General features: G+C 36.9%; 1 pseudogene; it reads left to right on the forward strand.

Moving 5' to 3' along the window:
- LOC148581218 (uncharacterized) overlaps positions 1 to 21,340 on the forward strand; it is a 47,649-nt pseudogene extending 26,309 nt beyond the window's left edge.
- The last annotated feature ends 389 nt before the right edge of the window (positions 21,341 to 21,729 follow it).

Here is a 21,729-nt window from a genome sequence, read left to right on the forward strand (position 1 = left end):
CCTTGCTTGTCCCCAAGCAAGAAAAGAATCATGCAATAAAGATTGACAACCCAAGGTAAGAAGAATAGCAAGTTAATGTTCATGGTAGGCTAGTTTTCTATGCATGCCACAATCACAAAAAAATGTAAATGATTGATGCTTCTATCTAGCTCAATTTATGAAATCTTTTCCTTATATTTCTTCCTTGAAACAAGCTTTTGATTTTCTTATTAGCTTCTCCTTTTGGGTGTTTTACCCCCATGAGTTGATAATAAAGCTACGACTTCTAAATGCTTTGTTTTCAAGTATTACCACTTGATACATAAGCACCACAAGCATTCAATTAGAGGACTTCATTAAGCTCATTTGTTTCTTTTCTTGACTCTCTAATCATTGATGCTCAGAGCCTTGAGCTTTGAGGGAGTGCTTTTGCACTTGAGCCTAGCATTGACTCTAAGTGTTTTGTTTTCAAGATTTTTGCTTGATACATAAATACCACAAATACTTAACAATGGAATTGTCATTGGTACTCAGAGCCTTCAGCTTTCTCATTCTTTCCCTTTTGCTTTTCTTGCCTTAATTTGCAATTGCTTCTTCAAGGTTTTCATGATTTCAAAAGATTTCACAAAATGTCCTAGATGAAAACTTCAATTAAATAAGATCTAATGCAATTGAGCAACAGTTAACCATACTAGCCTTCTAATACTTGTATGCACATGCTAAATTCTTCTTTAATGACCCTGTTTGTTTATGATCATGATACTTTATTGCTTTTGAATTCACAAAACTCAAGTTGGTAGTCATAATGTCACAGCAACATGTTACAAATCAAGATTCAGGCTATGCTTATTCATACCACACATGTATATAGAGAAAATAAAGACACTCATGCAATTTACAGTGCTGGAAGTAATTAGGAGGAGAAAGGAGCATTACCACCTTATGGTCTATCTTTCTTGTTGTTGTCCTTTTCCTCTTATTCTTCCCTTCCCCTTGCCAAACTCAGAATGCTTGCTCATCCTCAAGCAATAATTAGAACAATGGCTATGGGGGCTAAGATGGATCATGAATGTCTTACACAATGGAATGTTAGCAGTACATGTGTTTTAAGCAAGCAAAATTAAAGATAATAATCAAGGCACAAAAGACAGAGACATTGTGATTGCATAGATAAGAGGGTGTGCACAATACATTGCATAAAAGATAAGTGGCACACCAAACTTAGTGTGACACTTTCACTTGGAATTGATACAAGTATCCAGTAAAGATTGGAAGCAAATTTTGTTGCATAGCAATACCAAACTTAGAATGCAATCCTATGTCCATTTTATTTGAACTAAGACTAAATGAAACTGTTGTATGTTAAATACAATCACCAAGCCAAGAATCTGTCATGAATAAGGATTTCTTGGTGATGTATTAACAAAAACAGTTAATAACAGAAAGCATTAAAAACAAGAAAATGACTAAAACAAAGAGAAAACTAACATTGTCTAACTAAAAGAAAGATAACACTACAAGGCATTATGATTATGCAAACAAGTGGTGCTGCTGAATAGATTGCATAGGAAATAAGTGGCACACCAAACTTAGAATCTTAGTGTGATACTTTCATTTTTGATTTGATGCAATCATTCAGAAGGATTGAAAATAAATTGTTGCAGGGCAACACCAAACTTAGAATGTAATCATATGCCAATTTATTGAAATTTAAACAAAGCAAAGAAAGAAAATAAACTAAGTAGAGAGATGACATGTTACCTAAGGTTGGGTTGCCTCCCAACAAGCGCTCTTTTAGTGTCATTAGCTTGACATGTTGTTCTTCACTTTCTTCCTCTTCTTCTAGTTTGTTAAGAGGAATGACCTCAAGGGGGGAGAAGATTCAGCTATTGTCCCCTGTCTTGGTCTCTCCTCAGCAAGCTTCCTTTTGTTATTTGCTGAATTTAACTTGCTTGCTGGATCAGGGGGAGGATTGTGTGCAGTTGACCTTTTCTTGAATGCTATCCTTGATATCTTGGTCACAATCCTCTTCTCGGTGCTCTTGTTAGTTGCCTTCACTTCTTGGATGTTAAGAGTTGGTGGTTGTGTGATTGTTGGAGTGTTTTCTTCATCAAGAGCCTTTTGAATTAGTGGTTCAATGAGCCCTTCATCGATGCACTTCTCTGCTTCAATTGAATGTGAATTTCTTTTATTGTCTTCCTCCATTTTTTCTTTATGACTTTCCATTAAGTCCTTTGGGAGGGAATCTTCATGTTCTATTGTCACTTCAATTAGCTTTTGTGAATGTAAAAATCCTTGGCTCATGTTCCTCGTCCTTCATTGTAATTTCACTTGACATAGGGACCTTTTGTTCTTGTTTTCCACTTCCTCACCCACAAATTGGTCTTCATCCTCACTGTTTGATGGTTCTAAGTTCTTTCTTGTTTGCTCTAAGGGCCCATTCATCTTCTTGAAGAGGATTTCTTTCCAGGATTGTTTGTGTCTTTCCAAGAGTTGTCCTTGTATTTCAATGGCTTGGCATCGGCTTTCTAAGGGTTCTTTGGACCATTGAAGGTAATCCTCAACTACTAGTTCAAGAGATGAAGGTTGAGAGTAATTTTGGTGACATGGATGTGTTGTGGTGAAGTCGTGGGATGAATTTTGTGGTTGGTAGGATGACTTTTGTGGTTGGTGGGATGACTTGTATGGATCTTAGAGGAAACTTTGTGTTGAGGCATAATCAAGTGATGAAGAACTTTCAAATGAGAAACTGGGAAGTGAGGGTAGACAATTTTTCATAGATGAATTAAAGGTCTGCTCAAGTGATGATTGATGAATCCAATTCACACCCCCATTCAAAAAATGGTGAATTAGTTCTTTTGGCAAGCACACCAAAATTATCGTCAAGTAATAACCCACAGTGGAGTGGGATCGTATCCACAGAGATTGGTAAATTTGAGCAGTTTTAATCAATTAATGAATTAGTCAAGTGAAACAGATAGATTGTGATTTGCAGAATTATAAATGGCAGAAATGTAAATGACTAAAATGTAAAGGAAAGCGATAAAGTGCAGAAATGGAAATAATAGAATGTAAAGTACAGAATCATAAATGACTTGAATGTAAATGGGAATGGGGAATTGCAGAATGTAAAAATAAGCTATAAAGAAAGTGGTAAATAAGAATGGGGAAATTCATTGAGATTAGGAGATGTTGTCTCTTTGGATCAACTTCAGCTTATATCCTCTTCAATCATGCAACTCATTGACCTCTTGGCAATCATGATTGATTGATCCCCAATCCCTTGGTGACTCAATCTCTCAGATCTTGATCAATATCCAATTCCTTGGTCTAATTGTTCATGAAGAGAGATATGATTGGTCCCTGATTATACCACACATTATCATAGGTCCAAGTAGAGGGAGGATTATATGTCACCATATCCAAACACCAAAACCCAGATCCTACTCAATTGTGAGAAGGGATTTCAAGCATGGTTTCATGTTTCCTTTTCCAAGGTTCCCATGAAACCCATTTTGCATTCAATCTCTTTCCCAAGATAATTGAACACTAAGCATTAAGAACGAAATTCCTTCTAGCAAATCAAAGAGAAGATGAAGAGAAGAAGCATTTCACTATCATCAATCCATCAAGTACAACAGAGCTCCCTTTCTCAATGAGAGGGAATTTAGCTACTCATAGCCCAAAGAAAAGTACTCAAAAGTAAAGAAGATGATGAAGTATAAAAGTAAATCTAAAACTGCTACCTCTAACTGCTTAACCCCCTTCTTCAGTACTTCTTGGGGGTATTTATACTACTCCTAGCAAAAATAAAAGAATTACAAAAGTGAAAAAGGAAAATTATATTTTGGAGGAAAAAGAAACTCAATAAGCATGACTTCCCAGCTGGCGTGTGATTGGCGCTTCAGTGGCGTGTCATGTGCTCCCTCAATTCTGGCTTGGCGTGCCACACCCAGTCCCTCAAGTGACACGCTCGTCTTTATAACAACCTTGGCATGCTACGCCTTCGAGCTCAAGTGGCACGCCTTAGCCTTTTTCCACTTCTATTTGCCTCTGGAAACTTGTACTAGCGTGGGACGCCCAGGGTATGGCGTGCCACGCCCTTGTTGCATGTTTGACCAAGCTCTCTGGGAAGTTGAACTAGCGTGGCACGCCCAGGGTCTGGCGTGCCACGCCCCTTTGTGATCAAGTGATTCCTCTGTTTGGCGTGCCACGCCACGAACTCAAGTGGCACGCCCCAATGGTTCTTTGCTCTCTGAATGACACTGGCGAGCCATGCCTGGGGTTCAAGTGGCACACCCAAGTAAGGAATAGTGGATGGCATGCCACGCCTTTGACACCAAGTGGCACGCCCCATGTATTTGGCCTCCTTCACCCTCTCTGGAAACTTATACCAGCGTGCCACGCCTAGAGGCTGGCATGCCACACCCATAATCTTGCCTTGGTTTCAGTAGCTGGCGTGCCACGCCCAGTACTCAAGTGACACGCCATAGTGAGATTCTTGGGTTGGCGTGCCACGCCTTCGACATCAAGTGGCACGCCCAGTCCTTGCTTTGGCCTTTTTGTGCATTGGCGTGCCACGCCTGGTCGCTCAAGTGGCACGCCTAAGTGAGATTTATAGTCTGCCGTGCCACGCCTTCGACACCAAGTGGCACGCCCAGTCTTCAATTGCCTTCAGCCCTTTCTCTGGATTTTTGTACTAGCGTGCCACGCCATGCTGTTCAAGGGGCACGCCCATACATTTGTGGACTCTTCAAGCTTGGCGTGCCACGCCTGGATCCTCAAGTGGCATGCCTAAGTGACTTTTTCGGAGTTGGCGTGCCACGCCTTCGATACCAAGTGGCACGCCATAGTGAAGGTTCCCCCTGGAGTGATGAGTTGGCCTGCCACGCCCCTTGGCTCAAGTGGCACGCCCATAGTGGCTAATGGGTTAGGCGTGCCACGCCCAACCTGGCGTGCCACACCCCTTTTGTGTTCTTCATTGTTGCTCTCTGGAACTTTGTACTAGCGTGCCACACCCAGTTCCTGGCGTGCCATGCCCAGCTCCTGGCGTGCCACGCCAGTGCATTTTTGTGGCGTTTGTTCCAAGTGGCACGCCAGTCTCACACGCCCAGCTTCTTTGTTGCTTTTTTCCCATTTTTTATGTCTTTTTCACCTGAAATTCAGCACAGCTCATCTCAAAGTAGTGTACCATAATATCCATCAAATAATGCATGAATTGTACTGATCAAATGAGATTTATGTTCTTTTATGGTCCTCTTTATGCAAGAAAGAAGGGTAAATGATGCAAGTCATCAATGATGCACTATCAAATGCTCTCTGGCTTTGCTCCTTCCATCCACAATGTGAGTCATTAACGAATTCATCACAGTATGGATCATCTTTTTGCCTTGGTAAACAATTTTGCATGACTTTATTGAGAGTATACTCCAGGAAAGATGTCTCTTGATGAACAAAGTATGGATCATCAAGATTCCTTTGATTTTGACTTTCCCAGCCACAATATGAGTGGCTGTTATAGCAATACGAGTCATCTTGTGGTTCTGGGAGGTGTTCATACTCTTTCAATTCTTGGTGATACTCCCAACCACCATTAGAATAATGACTTGAATCATTTTGTGGTGGTGGGAAGTATCCCATATGATTCTCTTGCTCATCTTGTGGTTCTGAAACATATCTCCATGGATTGGAGTGCTCAGGATCTGTAATTTATTGGTGATATTCCCAACCATCATTAAAAATTGGTGATGGTGGGTAATATCCCATAAAATTTGTTTGATCATAAGATGAGTTGAATTCCATTTGAATTTTGTAAAACACAACACCAACGAAAAGTGAAATTCATATCTCAGAGAATAATTTCTTAGTGAGGTAATAACTCAAACACCTTGCTATCAACTTAAAACAGAGAACAAAAACAAAGAAAATGCTTAATCTAGACTTCTCACCCACTTAATCATTGTTGATCTAAATCAATCCCCGACAACGGCGCCAAAAACTTGATGGGTGGAAATCAGATTCCACACCAAAACTCACCGACAAGTGTACCGGGTCGCATCAAGTAGTAAAACTCACTTAGAGTGAGGTCGATCCCACAGGGATTGATGGATCAAGCAATTTTAGTGAGTGATTAGTTTAGTCAAGCTAACATTGGTAAATTGAATGAAAGTGAAGCAACAGAGAGTAAATTGCTGAGAATTGTAAATGACAAAATGTAAATAGGCAGGAAACTTAAAGAGCAAGGAATGTAAAATTGCAGTAAATGTAAATCAGTAGGATGTAGATTGGACAGAAGCTTAAAGAGCAAGAAAGTAAATTGTAGCAAAATGTAAAGGGGGCTGTGTGCTAGAAATTTAATGAAGCAGTAGAACAAAGCTTAGAACAATTGCAGAGAAATTAAATTGCAGGAATAGTAAATTCAAAGTAAATGGAACAGAAGATTTAAATTCAGGCTCAATGTAAACTAAAGTGTATAATTGCAGAAAAGTAAAAATAGCAGAAGAGAAAATCAGCAAGAAGACTTAGATCAATTTTGAAATCTCAAAGAGAAACTAACAATTTCAATGAAATAGTAAAAACAAAAAGAAAGCCAAGAGCTCAATTGCTCTCTCGATCAAAACAGAAAGGAAATTACCGAGGAAGGAAAATGAAATAGAAAGGAAAAGAAAACCCAGATCCGATTTTCAATTCTCAAGTTCACAAAGGAAAATTTAAACAAAGACCTCTCTATTCTAATCCTACTCCTATTGCTCTCTAGCAGAGCCAGCCTCTTTTCTAAAATGGAACAGATGCCTTTTTATAGGCTTTTACAAAATTAAAATGAAATTGAAATTAAAAACAAAGTACAATTAAATAAAATTCCTATTCTAACTATCTCTTGTGCTTTTAAGTGATGATAATGGGCTTTACTTGCTTTGGATTTGAAGAGGAGTGGATCTGGATGGCTTGGTTCAAGTGGCATGGGTCAGGGTTGCTTGGTTCAATTTTGGTTGGAGGCATGCTCCAGTGGAGCGCTCAGTGAGGATTATCAACGTAGCGCTACATACTCCTTGTGTGCCTCCCTTCGAGCCTTGGTTGATCCTCCTTGTGCCAATTTTCTTTTGCCCATAGCGCTCAGTTGGAAGTTGCAACGTAGCGCTCCCTTGGTGTGAGGTTCCCTCTTCGAACCTTGGCTATTTCACTTTGGGAGTGCCGCGCCTTATTTTTCTTTGTTGAGGTCACGAAAATGTTGAAATGTTTCAACATAACGCTCCTTTGGTTTGAGCGCTGGTGCCTTGTTTTTGAGCTTCCTTGTAGCGCTCAGTTGGGACATTCAACGTAGCGCCCTTGCTTGGTTAATGAACGCTTGCTCCTTGGCTTTGTAGCGCTCTCTTTATGTTTGAACGCAGCGCTGATGCCAATTGGCTTTAATAATGCCAATGCATTCATTCCTTTTCACTTGGCCTTGGCATTAATTAAATGATTCATGCATGCAAGCCTTATTAATTCCTAATGCCAATTACGTAGATTCATTCTTAATTGGCATTATCAATTTAAATGCATGCATGCTTTCATTTGCCTAATTTAATTAGTAATGCCATTTACTTATCTTTAGCGTTCATTCCTTGGCATTATTAATTAAATGTTTCATCCATGCATAAGCATTAATAATCATATAGATGCTTTATTAATTCACTTAGCAATACCGTTACCACTTCATACATGCTTTCATTATTAATTCATGCATGCATAAGGCATTAATGCATGATAGTAAGGCCAAGGCTTCATGGTCATGGGCTACACTTTTAAAAGCGTGGCCTAAGGTCCAAAGCGTGTTCAATCTTCAAAGCGTGCCACAAAATTCTTCTTTTCTCCTTTTGAGCTGATTTTGTGCTATTTTGCTTCTTTTTCTACTTATTTCCTACAAAATTTATAAAATCAAAAGATCAAGAAAATATACCATTTAAGCACAAAAGAATGTAATATTTAGACACTAATCATCAATTTCTTGTATAAAAAAGCATAGAAAAACATGACATGATGACATGTCATCAAGCTACCATATAATTGAGACCCTCATTATTTGGCATTAACCTACTCATACTTTATTTGTTTTCTTATCTTTATTTCTGGGTTACTTTTCTTCTTTTTTCTCTTCTTTCAGGATGGCCACCGAGAAGGGAAAGGAGAAGCTTCTCAATGGGGCGACATACAAGTTCATCTGCACATTTTTTGGAGAAAAATATCAGTTGTAGCAGCCCGTCCACTTGCACATCTCAGCATGCACCGAGGACGGTGTAATCTTTAAGTGTGGGGAGGTCGATACCGACTTCCATGGGTTAGTTATTTTCTTCTCAACACTAATGTTTTATTTTCTTTGTTAGTTCATTGTTGCATTTGCATGTTTGATTGCATGTTTGCTTGATTTTGTGCATATTTTACCATTACTTGGTTGAAGTGATGAATTCTTTTTCAAGAAACTTTTTATAGCATTTCACTAATTCAAATTAAAATTTATATTAAACTTGTTTGAAGATTGTAATTTGGAACATGGTTTATTGCTAAGAACACACAACCTGTGAGATTTTGAACTTAATTATATGGTTACATTATTTAACCATGATTTTTATTATTGTGTGTTTTCTTCTCTATGATTGCAATCTATAGTTTGTTCCATTTTATATGTCCATTGTTTAGTGTATTAGCATGCATACATATGATTGAGGCCATCATTTGTTATTAACTCACTTATCCCAAATAGCCTACCATTCCATTTACCTTTGTTTGCCACTTTGAGCCTTTTTAACCCCCATTTGTTCTGTATTTTACCACATCACTAGTCTTAAGCAAAAAAATAATTAATTACCCCATTTGAATCTTTGGTTAGCTTAAGATAGAGATTGTGTGTCAACTAAGTGTGGGGAATTATGGGAGCTTAGGTTGATGAGAGTGTGTTGTGTTTTTACTGACAAATATTGGGAATTTGGGTGCTTACTCATGTGAAATCAGAAAAACCATATGCATTGATATATTATGTTCTCATTCATGTTCAAAATAAAAAAAGAGAGTTAAAAAAAGGGAAAGAAAAAGAAATAAATGAATAGGGGATAAAATCACCCCAATGCTAAGTTCAATAAAAGATCAATGCATATGTGATGGAATTAAAAATTGATACATGAGTATGTGATGCAAAAGTGGGATTTTGGGTAGCTAGGCATGATTTTAGAATTATATAGAGTGTGTGTTAGGTGAGAACTTAGGTTAGTCAAAGATTCATATTATAGCTCACTTGGCCATACATATATCTTCACCCTTACCTTAGCCCCATTACAACCTTGAAAAGACCTCATGATGTTTGTATTTGTACACTAAATATTTGTTGATTGGTTAGATGAAGAACAAAGTTTTAGAAAGCATAACTAGAGAAGAGTAGAGTGGATTAACCCTAGACACTTGAGCGATTAGAGTACATATACACTTCAAGTGAGGGTTCAATGCTTGATTCTGTGTTTCCGGCTTTCATGAGCTATCTTCTTACAAGTTTACTTGTCTTTTATTGTGATTTGAATTAGTAGAATCTGATTTATGTTTGTCTTGGAGAACTTGTTTACTTTTGACCAAGTAGGTAAAAGCATTTTGGATTTAGTTGTATTCATATAGATAGGTTGCATTTCATACTTTCTACCATTCCTCTTCACTCTTTTGGTTCTCTTGAGCTTAGCATGAGGACATGCTAATGTTTAAGTGTGGGGAGATTGATAAACTCCATTTTTAGATTTTATATTGGGCTTAATTGAGTGGATTTTATCCACTATTCTCACACTTATTCATAGAATTCGTATGTTTTACATTTTCCTTCCTAATTTTGTGCTGTGATTGAAAACATGCTTCTTTGGCCTTAAATTTGCTAATTTTAATCCCCTCTTATTACCATTCGATGCTGTGATATATTTGTTAAGTGTTTTCAGGGTCTATAGGACAGGAATGGCTTAGAGGATGGAAAGGAAGCATGCAAAAGTGGAAGGAATACAAGAAATTGAAGGAATTGCTAAGCTGTCAAGCCTGACCTCTTCGTACTAAATCGATCATAACTTGAGCTACAGAGGTCCGAATGAGGCGGTTCCAGTTGCGTTGGAAAGCTAACATCCGGGCTTCAAAATGATATGTAATTTGTCATGGTTGCCATGCTGTTAGGTGACGCACACGTGTGGATCACTCGTATGCGTGACCTTGCAAAAGTTCAGAGACGCGTACGCGTGGGCGACGCATACGCGTGACAGAGCCACGTGCTGTACGTATCAGAATTCACTAGGGGCGATTTATAGGCTATTTTTGGCCTAGTTCCAAGCCCGAAAACATAGATTAGAGGCTACAGAGTGGAGAAATCAGGCATACAACTTTCATTCACGTAATTTTAGGTTTTAGATGTAGTTTTCTAGAGAAAGAGGCTCTCTCCTCTCTCTAGGTTTTAGGATTTTTAGGTTTAGTTCTTCTCAAATTCTGAATTCTATCTTATTTCAATTTAGTTTCTTTTCTACTTTTATTTGTTCTAGTACTTTAGTTTATCTATTTCTCTTGTTGATCTCTTTATGTTGCTATTTTAGTTTATGAATTCTCATGTTAGATTTGATTTTCCTTTTAATGCAATTTGAGGTATTTCATGTTTATTATTTCTTTCTTCATTTATTAGTGTTGATTCTTTGCTTTGGTTATTTAGATTTTATTATTCCTTGTTAATTTTCTATGCTTTTATTTTGTGCCTTCCAAGTGTTTGATAAAATGCTTGGTTGGATTTTAAATTAGCTTTTTATGTTCTTAGCTTAGATTGAGTAATTAGAGACTCTTGAATTGTCAAAGTCTCTTGTTGGTTGGTGATTGAAAGTTGCTAGTTGACTTGAATTCCACTAACTCTAGTCTTTCCTTAGGAGTTGACTAGGACTTGAGGGTTCATGTTGATTTTCTCACTTGACTTACCTTCAATTGTTAGAGGTTAACTAAGTGATAGCAGAAGGCAATTACCATCACAAGTGACTATGATAATGGGGATAGGAATTCTAATTATCAATCCTTGCTAATACTTTTCTTAATTATTATTTTATTTTCGTGTCATTTAAATTCCTTGTTCAACATTTAAAAACCCAAAAAGATACTTCTTCATAACCAATTATAAGTACACTTTCCTGCAATTTCTTGAGAGACGACCCGAGGTTTAAATACTTCGGTTGATTTTTATTGGGTTTGCTTAAGTGACAAACAAATTAAATTTAATTGAGGTTTAATTGTCGATTTAGATCTATACTTGCAATGCGACTACTTTTGTGAAATTCTTTATCGACGATTTTTCCTCCATCAGAGGACCTTGTTTCATTAATGAAACTGTGGGTGGTCTTACTGAGGCTAGAGACCAGAATGGCTAAGTCAGAAAGGCTCTGCTTAGAGGTCTCCAGGTTCCCTTGAGAAGATGGGAATGGTGGTCTATTGTTGAACCTATTCTGGTTCCTTCCACCTTGATTGTTATTGAAATCTTGCTGAGGTTTTTGTTAATCCTTCCATGAGAGGTTAGGATGGTTCCTCCATAAAGGATTGTAGGTGTTGCCATAGGATTCTCCCATGTAATTCACCTCCTCCATGGTGGGTTGATCAGGATCATAAGCTTCTTCTTCAAGAGAAGCTTCCTGAGTACTACTAGCTGCAGTTTGCATCCCAGTCAGATGTTGGGATCATATTGACCTGTTGGGTCAAGATCTTATTCTGAGCTAGGATGGTATTCAGAGTCTCAACTTCATGAACTTCTTTCTTCTGAGGAATTCCATGGTTTACAGAGTTTCTCTCAGAAGTGTACATAAACTAGTTGTTAGCAACCATTTCAATGAGTTATCTTGCTTCTGTAGGTATTTTCTTCAAATGGAGGGATCCACCTGCAGAGCTATCCAAGGAAATCTTGGATATTTCAGACAAGCCATCATGGAACACGCCTATGATGGACCATTCTGAGAGCATGTCAGGAGGACATCTCCTGATCAGTTGCTTGTATCTTTTCCAAGCTTCATAGAGGGATTCACCTTCTCTTTGTCTGAAGGTTTAAACTTCCACTCTAATCTTGCTCATCCTTTAAGGAGAAAAGAATTTAGCAAGAAAAACATTAACCAGCTTTTTCCAAGAGTCAAGACTCTCTCTTGGTTGGGCATCCAACCATAACTTAGCTCTGTCTCTTGCTGCAAAGGGAAAGAGCATAAGCTTGTAGACTTCAGGATTAACTCCATTAGTGTTTACAGTATCACAGATCTATAAGAATTCAGCTAAAAACTGATGTGGATCTTTCATTGGAAGTTCATAGAATTTGTAGTTCTGCTACAGAAGAGAGACTAACTGAGGCTTAAGCTCAAAATTATTAGCTCCAATGGCAAGTACAGAGATGCTTCTACCATAAAAATCAGAGGTAGGCATGGTGAAGTCACCAAGAACCTTTCTAGGCTCCTCTTGAGGTTTGGCCATGTCCTCTATTTCTTGTTCAAAACTTTCTGAAAGGTCTATTCCGAAGTGTTATACTCTAGCTTGATGTAGGCGCCTCCTTAGAGTCTTCTCAAGTTCAGGATCAGAAGTCAAGATGGGTTCTTTATCCCTGTTCCTGTTCATAAACAAGAAGAAAAGAAAAGAAAGAAAAAGAAGAAAACTTTCTGTACCAATAGGCAAGAAGCTCCTCCTTAGAGTGAGATGTGAAGAAAGAAGAAGAAGACAGAAAAGAAATAAAAGAAATAGAAGAAGAATACTTTGAAAATAGGGGATAGAAGTAATTAAGAGATAGAAGATGAGAAGGAAGAATACAGAGGGGGATAGAGTTCGAATGATATAGATGTGACAAGAAGAGCAGTATAAATAGAAAAAATAAATAAGAATTAAAATATTTTTATTTTTATTTTATTTATTTAATTAATTAATTTTTAAAAATTATGTTCATTAATTTAAAAATATTTTAAAATTAGTTAGTGAATTTTTGAAAATAGAAGAGAGAAAAGAGAGAGAAATTTTCGAAAATTAAGAAGAGATGAGAGTTAGTTAGGTAGTTTTGAAATAGAAGAGAGAGAAGAAGGAAAGGTAGTTTTCGAAAATTAAGAAGAGATGAGAGTTGGTTAGGTAGTTTTGAAAAAGAAAAGAGAGAAGAAGAAAATGTAGTTTTCGAAAATTAAGAAGAGGTGAGTTAGTTAGGAAGTTTTGAAATAGAAGAGAGAGAAGATAAGATATTAATTAAGAAAAGATTTGAATTTTAAAAATAAGATAGAAGATAAGAAAATAAAAGATTTGAATTTAAAATTTGAAATTAGAAAAAGATAAGATAAGAAATTAAAAAAATTTGAAAAAGATAAGATTAGAAATTTGATTTTGAAAAAGATTTGATTTTTAAAATTGAAATTTGAATTCTTAAATTTTAAAATTTGAAAAAGATAAGATAAGATTTTTAAATTTTGAAAAAGATAAGAAAAAGATAAAATTTTTATGAAAGATGAGATTTTTAATTTTGAAAAGATTTTATTTTTGAAAACTTGATAACTAAGATAAGATAAGATAAAATTTTGAAATTAAAATCTGAATTTTTAATGAGATTTTCAAAAATTATGGTTAGAATTAAGTTAGAAAAGATATTTTTTTGATTTTTTTGAATTTAATGATGAAAAAGAAAAATACACAAAAGACACAAGACTTAACATTTTTAGATCTAGCACCCTTGATTTTCGAAAATTTTGGAGGGAAACACAAAGGGATACCAAACTTAAAAATTTTAAGATCAAAACATAACTAAGACTCAAGAACACTTTGAAGACTAACAAGAACACAAAGAATAAAATTCAAAGACTCAAAGAACACAAAAACAGAAAAAGAACACCAAACTTAAAATTTTTAGAAAACCAAACATAAATTTTTGAAAATTGAAAGAAAAATAACAAGAAGACACCAAACTTAAAAATTGAAATAAGATTTAACCAAAGAAAAATATTTTTGAAAATTTTTAAAAAGAAAGACTCAAAGAACACGAAATTTTACCAAGAACATAAGCACAAGGCTCTAACCAATTGAACAAAGAAAATAAAAATATTTTTGAAAAAACTTTATTTAAAATTTTCGAAAAAATAGAGAAGAAAAAATAAAAATAAAATAATCAACAAGAACACAAGACTCAAACCAAAAACAAAAATTGAACAAAGAGAAGAAAAATATTTTTGAAAAAGTTTTAAATTTTTTTCGAAAAAATAAGAAGAAGAAAACAAAATTTAAAAGACTCAAACAAAATAAAAATTACCTGACCTATGGAGCAAGACAATCCGTCAATTTGTCCAAATTCAACAATCCCTGATAACGGCGCCAAAAACTTGGTAGCGAGAATCCCACACTTTTGTACTGTTGTACCAGCAAGTGCACTGAGTCGTCCAAGTAATACCTGGGCGAGTCAGGGTTGATCTCACGAGGATTGTGGTTTGAAACAAGCTATGGTTATCTTGCAGTCTTAGTCAGGCAGATCAGAAGCTTTATATGTTTTCATTCATAAAGAGAAACTATTTAATGGAGGAATAAAGAAAAAGAGATAGAAAAATACTGATAGGAATAGGGTTAAGGATTGAGTTGCTTTGTCTTTCTGAATTAACTCCAGTACTACTATCTTCTTTGCTTGTGAATGATCTTCTTCTATGGCAGGCTGTATGTGATCAACGCCATGGGCTGGGGTCATTGATATCCTCTGCTACAGATTAAACGCCATTGGCCATGGTCATCCAATCTGACGAAGGGTAAAGCGCATAGCAATCCATTCTCTTGGCGATCCTACTCAAAATGCCACAAACAAGGTCGAATCTTCCGAATCAGAGGATGCTACTTCTTAGGATTCTAGCCTATACCACGGAGACCCTAATCTCCCTGGAAATCGGCTGAACTGGTGTCTCGAGAAGTCCCCAACGAAGTCGTGGATTAGCCGTCTGAGAGATGCATAAACATAGCTATTGGCTCGTGCTTTCCAGTCACATATTCACACGAACCCAAGTAGACGCGGGTGTTTATCAGGAACGTTTGTCTTAATGTGATGAACAGAGCTAATTAGTTAGATCATCCTATTCACCACGATGAAGATCGAATTATACATCTTAGAGATAGATCAAACGCGGATCGAAGAAGAAACAATAGTACTTTTATTAATTCATAGGACTCAACAAGGCTCCTCCCATCAACCTAGGAGGTTTAGAAACTCATACTGATGGTAAAACGTGTATAATGATGAATGGTGTCTAAGAAGGTGATCAAAGGTCGAATTACATAAACATAATCCCTTAAATACTAAACAAATGACTAGTAAGGGTAAAATAGTCTATCTAGTGCTAAAATTCACTTCTGGGGCCCATTTGGTGAGTGTTTGGGCTAAGCTTGATGAGATCCACGTGCTATGAGGTCTCTTGGGCATGGAACGCCAGCTAGGGGGTCCTCTTTGGGTGTTTGTACATTAGTCTCTGCTCTTTGGGTGCTGGATGCTTGGAAGAGGACAGGTAGCTGGTGTTGGACGCCAGTTTTGGGCCTTCTAATCTGAAGCAAAGTATAGACTATTATATATTGTTGGAAAGCTCTAGAAGTCAGCTTTCGATAGCCATTGAGAGCGCTCCGTTTAGACTTTTGTAACTCCAGAAAAGCTCTTCCGAGTGTAGGCAGGTCAGATCCGGACAGCATCTGCAGTGCTTTCTCTGTCTCTAAATTAGACTCTTGTTCCAGCTCCTCAATTTCAGCCAGAAAATACCTGAAATTGTACAAAAATACAAAAACTTATAGTAGAATCCAAAAATGTGAATTTAACACTAAAACCTATAAAAACTTAATAAAAACTAAAAAAAACTACTAAAAACTATATGAAAGTGATGCCAAAAAGCGTATAAAATACCCGCTCATCAGTTCACTAATTCAACAATTCAAAAGGGTTTAATATACATGTACAACAAGTAATTCGATTAACAATTAGGCATATGATTCAATTAGGCATAACTCAAGTAATCAAAGCAAGCAAGCATGTAAAAGATGTCTATGATGAATGCCTATCCTATTTTGCCTCGTGATATCACTTGTCGGTCTAAAGTTGCCAACCCGACACATCCTTTCGGATGTCGGCCTTCTGCCAAATTCCTGGGATAAACACTTAATGGTACCTAGGAATAGTGCCTAGCTCACTGTGTGCACTCAGCTCGCTGTGTTCCTAGCTTGCTGTGTGCCTAGCTCGTTGTGCGCACTCTTGGAAATAGTGCCTGGCTCACTTTAATGCGTAATCTTGGGATATAGTTCCTGACTCACTCTCTCTATCTTGGGATATAGTGCCCGGCTCACTTTTATGGCAAGGAAGGTTATGCGAGCAGAATCCTACCTCTGCCCTTACATCTGAATGCAGGCAGGATACCCCCCCACAGCCCCTACGCCAGCGTCACTACCTCGACAAGCGGGATTAAACCACCATCCTTGCCAGGCACATAGTGTTTTACCAATTAACGCATATTATAACATCATCATTTAGTTATCACTGCTCATACTCAATAAGTTCATCAACCTAAGACTTTCACCAGTCATCATCATCTTTCTCATCTCAATTCATTCTTAAATCTCGAGATCACTATTAAATTCTCATCTTATCTTAATCATTCACGATCCTTGAGTTCTTTTATGTTCACAAACAACGCATGCAAGAGATTGCTCAATTTTCTTCATTTCTTAGTTCCTCATCAATCAAATACCCCACAAATCAACTTACACTAATCTCTTCCACAAGACTTCCAGAACCTAATCACCGGCTCTAAACTCATCATCTAAAATACTTATTTTCGTCCACCCAATATGCTCTCACTTGTCCCAAAGACTAACCATTAGCTAAGGGATCTCAACTAATAATTAAAGTAATTTAGAAAGGCAGAAGAGTACTTAAAAACTCAAAAATCAAATTTTCAGCAAAACAGAAGTAATGCGTACGCATGCACAGTCCCGCGTATGCATAGGTGTCAAATTGCCAATGTCACGTATGCGTGCATCATCTGCGTATGTGGGAGTTCGAAACAGAAAAAAGGTTGCCACATACACATGCCCTATTCCGCGTACGCATGCCACCCAATTTTTCAGAAAAAGCTTTTTTGCTGCAGAATTTCGTTTTTAACACCAAACTTCAAACGTGCATAAATTTTTTGTTTTAAATCATTTTTTATCCGTTCTTCGAATGGCATAAACCTCTCTGATGAGCGGATATTTTATACGCTTTTTGGCATCATTTTCATATTGTTTTAATTATGTTTTGTTTAAGTTTTATTATGTTTTCATAGGTTTTAATGCAAAATTCACATTTTTGGATCCTAGTTTGAGTTTTTGTGTTTTATGGTGATTTTAGGTAAATTCTGGCTGAAATTAAGGAGCTTTGGCAAAGTCTGATTTAGAGGCAAGGAAAGCATAGCAGATGCTGTCAGGATCTGACCTCTATGCACTCAAACGAGTATTTCTGGATCTAGAGAAGTCCAAATGATGTGCTCTCAACGGCGTTGGAAAGCTAACTTTCAGAGCTTTCCAGAAATATATAATAGTCTATACTTTTCTTTGAAGGAACCTGCCCATACTGGGCGTTGAACGCCAAGGGGCTACCCCCTGGCTGGCGTTCAACGCTCCAAAGGAGACCCAAAGCTGGCATTGAACACCAATCACCCCCTTTTGGGCGTTCAACACCCACCAAGACACAAGGCAGTGCCAATCACCCCCTAATGGGTGTTCAACGCCCATTCCTCAAAGTTGGACGCCAAGCTCAGCCCAAGTACTCAACCAAAGTGGGCCTAAGGATGGATTTTTGCACCTCTAGTCTAGTCTGTCATACTTTTTGTACTTCTTAGTCAGTAGATTAGTATTTAAAGGAGAAGATCACCGATGTTTAGGATCTTCTGCCTCATCTTTACCTTTTCACTTTTTACTTTCTATAGAGCATGAGCAACTAAACCTCCTAAGTTAGGGTTAGGAGCTCTGTTGATTCTCATGGATTAATAATATTACTGTTCTATTTCAATACACATTTGATTCCATTCTCTTGTGCATTTTCGTTCTTGATATCATGAATTGAGGATGACCCGTTACAATCATCCTTGTTCTACATGGGTTCCGTGTAAGTCCTGCCCGGATAGCATTAAACCACAAGCTAGAGAATGCACTGCAAATTCTAAGAGCGTGCCTGGGTGACTTTGGATATGTGACCTATAATCCCGTTGGCCATGGGTTACTGAGGTTTCTGTGGTGTCAAGGTTAGAGTATGAGAATTAGCGTTCCCTGATCCGGAAGATCCGACCTTTTCTGTGGCATTTTGAGTAGGATCGCGAAGGGGAGTGGATTGCTTAGGTCTTCACCTTCGACTATAGCAGGAAGCCATGAATTAACTTGATAAGGATGCTACATGAGTTGCTCGGATATGGTGGACTTCTATGGTTTAGAAGAGACTAACTTGATGAGGATGCTACATGAGTTAGTCAATACGACTGCCATTGAATGAGTCATTCATTGTTGAAGTAGACAGTAAGAAAAGTTAATCCGGAAAGAATACGCATCTCCGAAGCCTTAACTAATTATCCATCATTGCTTTCACATGAAATTGGTATTTCGTTCTTTACTTTTCATTTATGCTTCTTAACAAACAACCATCTTTTCTAATCGCCTGACTAAGATTTACAAGGTAGCCATTGCTTGCTCAATCCGACAATCTCTGTGGGATTCGACCCTCACTCACCTGAGGTATTACTTAGACGACCCGGTGCACTTGTCGGTTCAGTTGTGCGGAGTTCAATTTCGCGCACCACTCTCGGACCCCAACTTTCATTCAAAATAAGTTTCGTCAAAAATGAGGATCTGAAGGCCAAATTATGACCCGTCAAAGTTGGTTAAAATCCAGATTTTACAAAACATTCAAAGTTCTCTATTCTTTCAAAACTCAAACTAATTTACTCACAACTTAACAATACTAAAACAACTCAAAATGCTTGCCATCATCCCTCAACTATTTCTCAATCATTCAACAATCTAAACCATTCAATTCTCATCTCATTTAACTTATTCAACAACTCTGAATTCAACCTAAATCACATCAATGATCCTCAATTTCCATTAACCACATCAACATCAATATTACCATTCAAAATTTCTATCCATTCAACCTTTTATACTTATAATTCATCAAGACTTATAATCATCATCACATTATCATCACCCTCAATATTCATCATCAATCATAATCAACATTCTTAATCATAATCAACATCAATACTCTAACACATGCAACTCATTATACCACACATATCCAATACTCCATATCATCATCATCATCATCATCATCATCATCATATACTCATCATCAAACATAACAATTTACATACAATTAATCATGCACCCAATCATTTAATCCTATCTTAAAGGCCACTAGCCTATGTTGCCCACAACATTACATATTAGCTAAAGAAAACTAAAACCATACCTTGGCCGATTCCCACACAAGATCAAAACACCAAAAATCATCTTTCCACAAGCTTTCCAAGCCTCCAACAAGAAACTCAAGCACAACCATCACTTTAACTCAACACCGAGTACTTCAAAACACCAATTGCAAGCTCTAAATAACATATATTTCAATCTAATACATACAATATACCCAAATTAACACTAGGACTCACATATATGATAAACCATAAGGATATAGAGGTTTCTTACCTTATCCAACAGTGATTTAGGCAAAATCCAACAATAGCCCAAAGCTAGATCACTCCTAAACAACCAAAATCACAAAATCTACTCAATAACAAAATCCAAAATTTTGAAACTGTTAGGGCAGAGAACTAGAGTATGAATTTCAATAATCTTACCACTTTGTTTAGCTAGAAATGATGGACTCGATGAGAGTTTCACGTGGCCGCAAACAGCACACAAATCGGAGCTCTATAGCTCAAGATATGACCAAATGAAGAGAATGGTAAATAGTGCCAAAACCCTCTTCTCTTATCTTCTCTACTATTGTCCCTCTCTCACTTTCAGCAATGAAAATGAGCTAAGTTGGCTCATTAAAGTATTTATATATGTTGGGCTTGGGCCCAACTCGAGTCCGGTCAACCCGTTAGCGTTTTTGGTTCGTTTGTCCCAACTTTGGGCCAAAACCTTTAAAATTAGCGTCTGGTTTCCAATTTCAAATATTTTTTCCAAGTTTTCCTACAGTTTAATTTCTCACTTGTAGTACCGAATAGACTTAAACCGGTACTGTCGGCTAAATTACCGAAACATATTTTTACGCAATTTTTCCACTTGGAAAAATTCACTAAATCCAAATTTCACCTTTAAATTTTCTAATTAATATTTCTAAATTTTCGAACTTATTTCGGACAATTAAATTATTTTATCTTATCTAAATGGTTAATTAAATTATGGTTCTTACACATGATAGTGTGCGTACGCATGCATATCAGAGTTTGGTTCTCTGCAGAATTCAGTTTTTTTATCCCAAGACTCAAATCCTCACCAAACAAAATCCCATCCCAGCTTCCAAGACTCAAATCAATCATCCAACATCTACCAATTTGATTATAAATCATACTATTTAATCTAATTCCACACAATTCACTATAATCAACATAGGGTTACTAATTTTTAAATAATTCACAAAGGTTTAACATATTCTTACCTCATCCACAGATTAATTTGACAAAACCCAACAATTTTCTCAAGTTAGTTCAATCCTAATACATCAAAACATCAAAATCTTCAATACCCATGAACTATAATTTCAAAATTGAAGAGAGAATAGGCTAGGTGAAAAAATAGCTAATTTTTTACCACAATTTTTGGATGGTTTCGAAGAGCTCGACGCAGTGATCGTGTGGCCATAAATGGTGCGACGATTGGAGCTCTGGATTGAGAGATATGGTAGTTTGAAGATTGAGAAGGGATTAAGGTTCTTGTTTGCACCCTTCTCCCCAATTTCAGCGTCTTTTTTGTGTTTTAGGGGAGGAGATGGCTGAACTTTGCTTTTTATATGTTGGATCTTGGGTCTGTTTAGGCTCGGTCCAACTGATTCGGTCTGTTGGTCTATTTTGGGTAAAAATTTTTAAAATTAGTGTCAAAATTCATATTTTTAATATTTTTACCTCTCTAGATTATAAAGATTTAATTTTTTAATTTTATTTAAATAATAATTAATTTATTGGCTAATTATTTATTTATTTCGCAGGGTTTACACAAGCGGAGGGTCATCCTGTACAAAGTTCGAGCCGCCAACATCACCACCACTACTACCAATATCACGAACCTCCGCAAAAAGCTCAATCAGTTGTTCAACCATAATTCTGCTGTGCACGTCAAACATTAGGTGCACATGCTCATTGCCATCAAGTCAGAATAGACGAAACCGAAATACACCATTCTCCATCAGTGCTAGTATCCTATACCCAACTCTACCAACCTCTTTTCTCTCTCCACCGTCGACGTGCGTCAATATCATACTCTTTAACTTGAACAACGAATTTTCTATTCGAGTTCGGAACAGTTCAAGACTCTTATACTCAAATATAATCCGTTGTCACTATTTTTTATCTAACAGTTAAGATCCACTATCACAACAAATAAACCACTGCCACTAGACATTTTTGCTAAGTTTTTTGAAGAAAAACGAAAGAGAAAGAAGAATTAAGAGATTTCTAAGCAATACCAATGGTTTTCTGATCCTTTTATAAGGGATTGATGTTTGTCGTATTTTAT

Source organism: Arachis ipaensis, chromosome B10 (genome assembly GCF_059453495.1).
Source record: "Arachis ipaensis isolate K30076 ecotype BB chromosome B10, ASM5945349v1, whole genome shotgun sequence".
Lineage (NCBI taxonomy): Eukaryota > Viridiplantae > Streptophyta > Magnoliopsida > Fabales > Fabaceae > Arachis > Arachis ipaensis.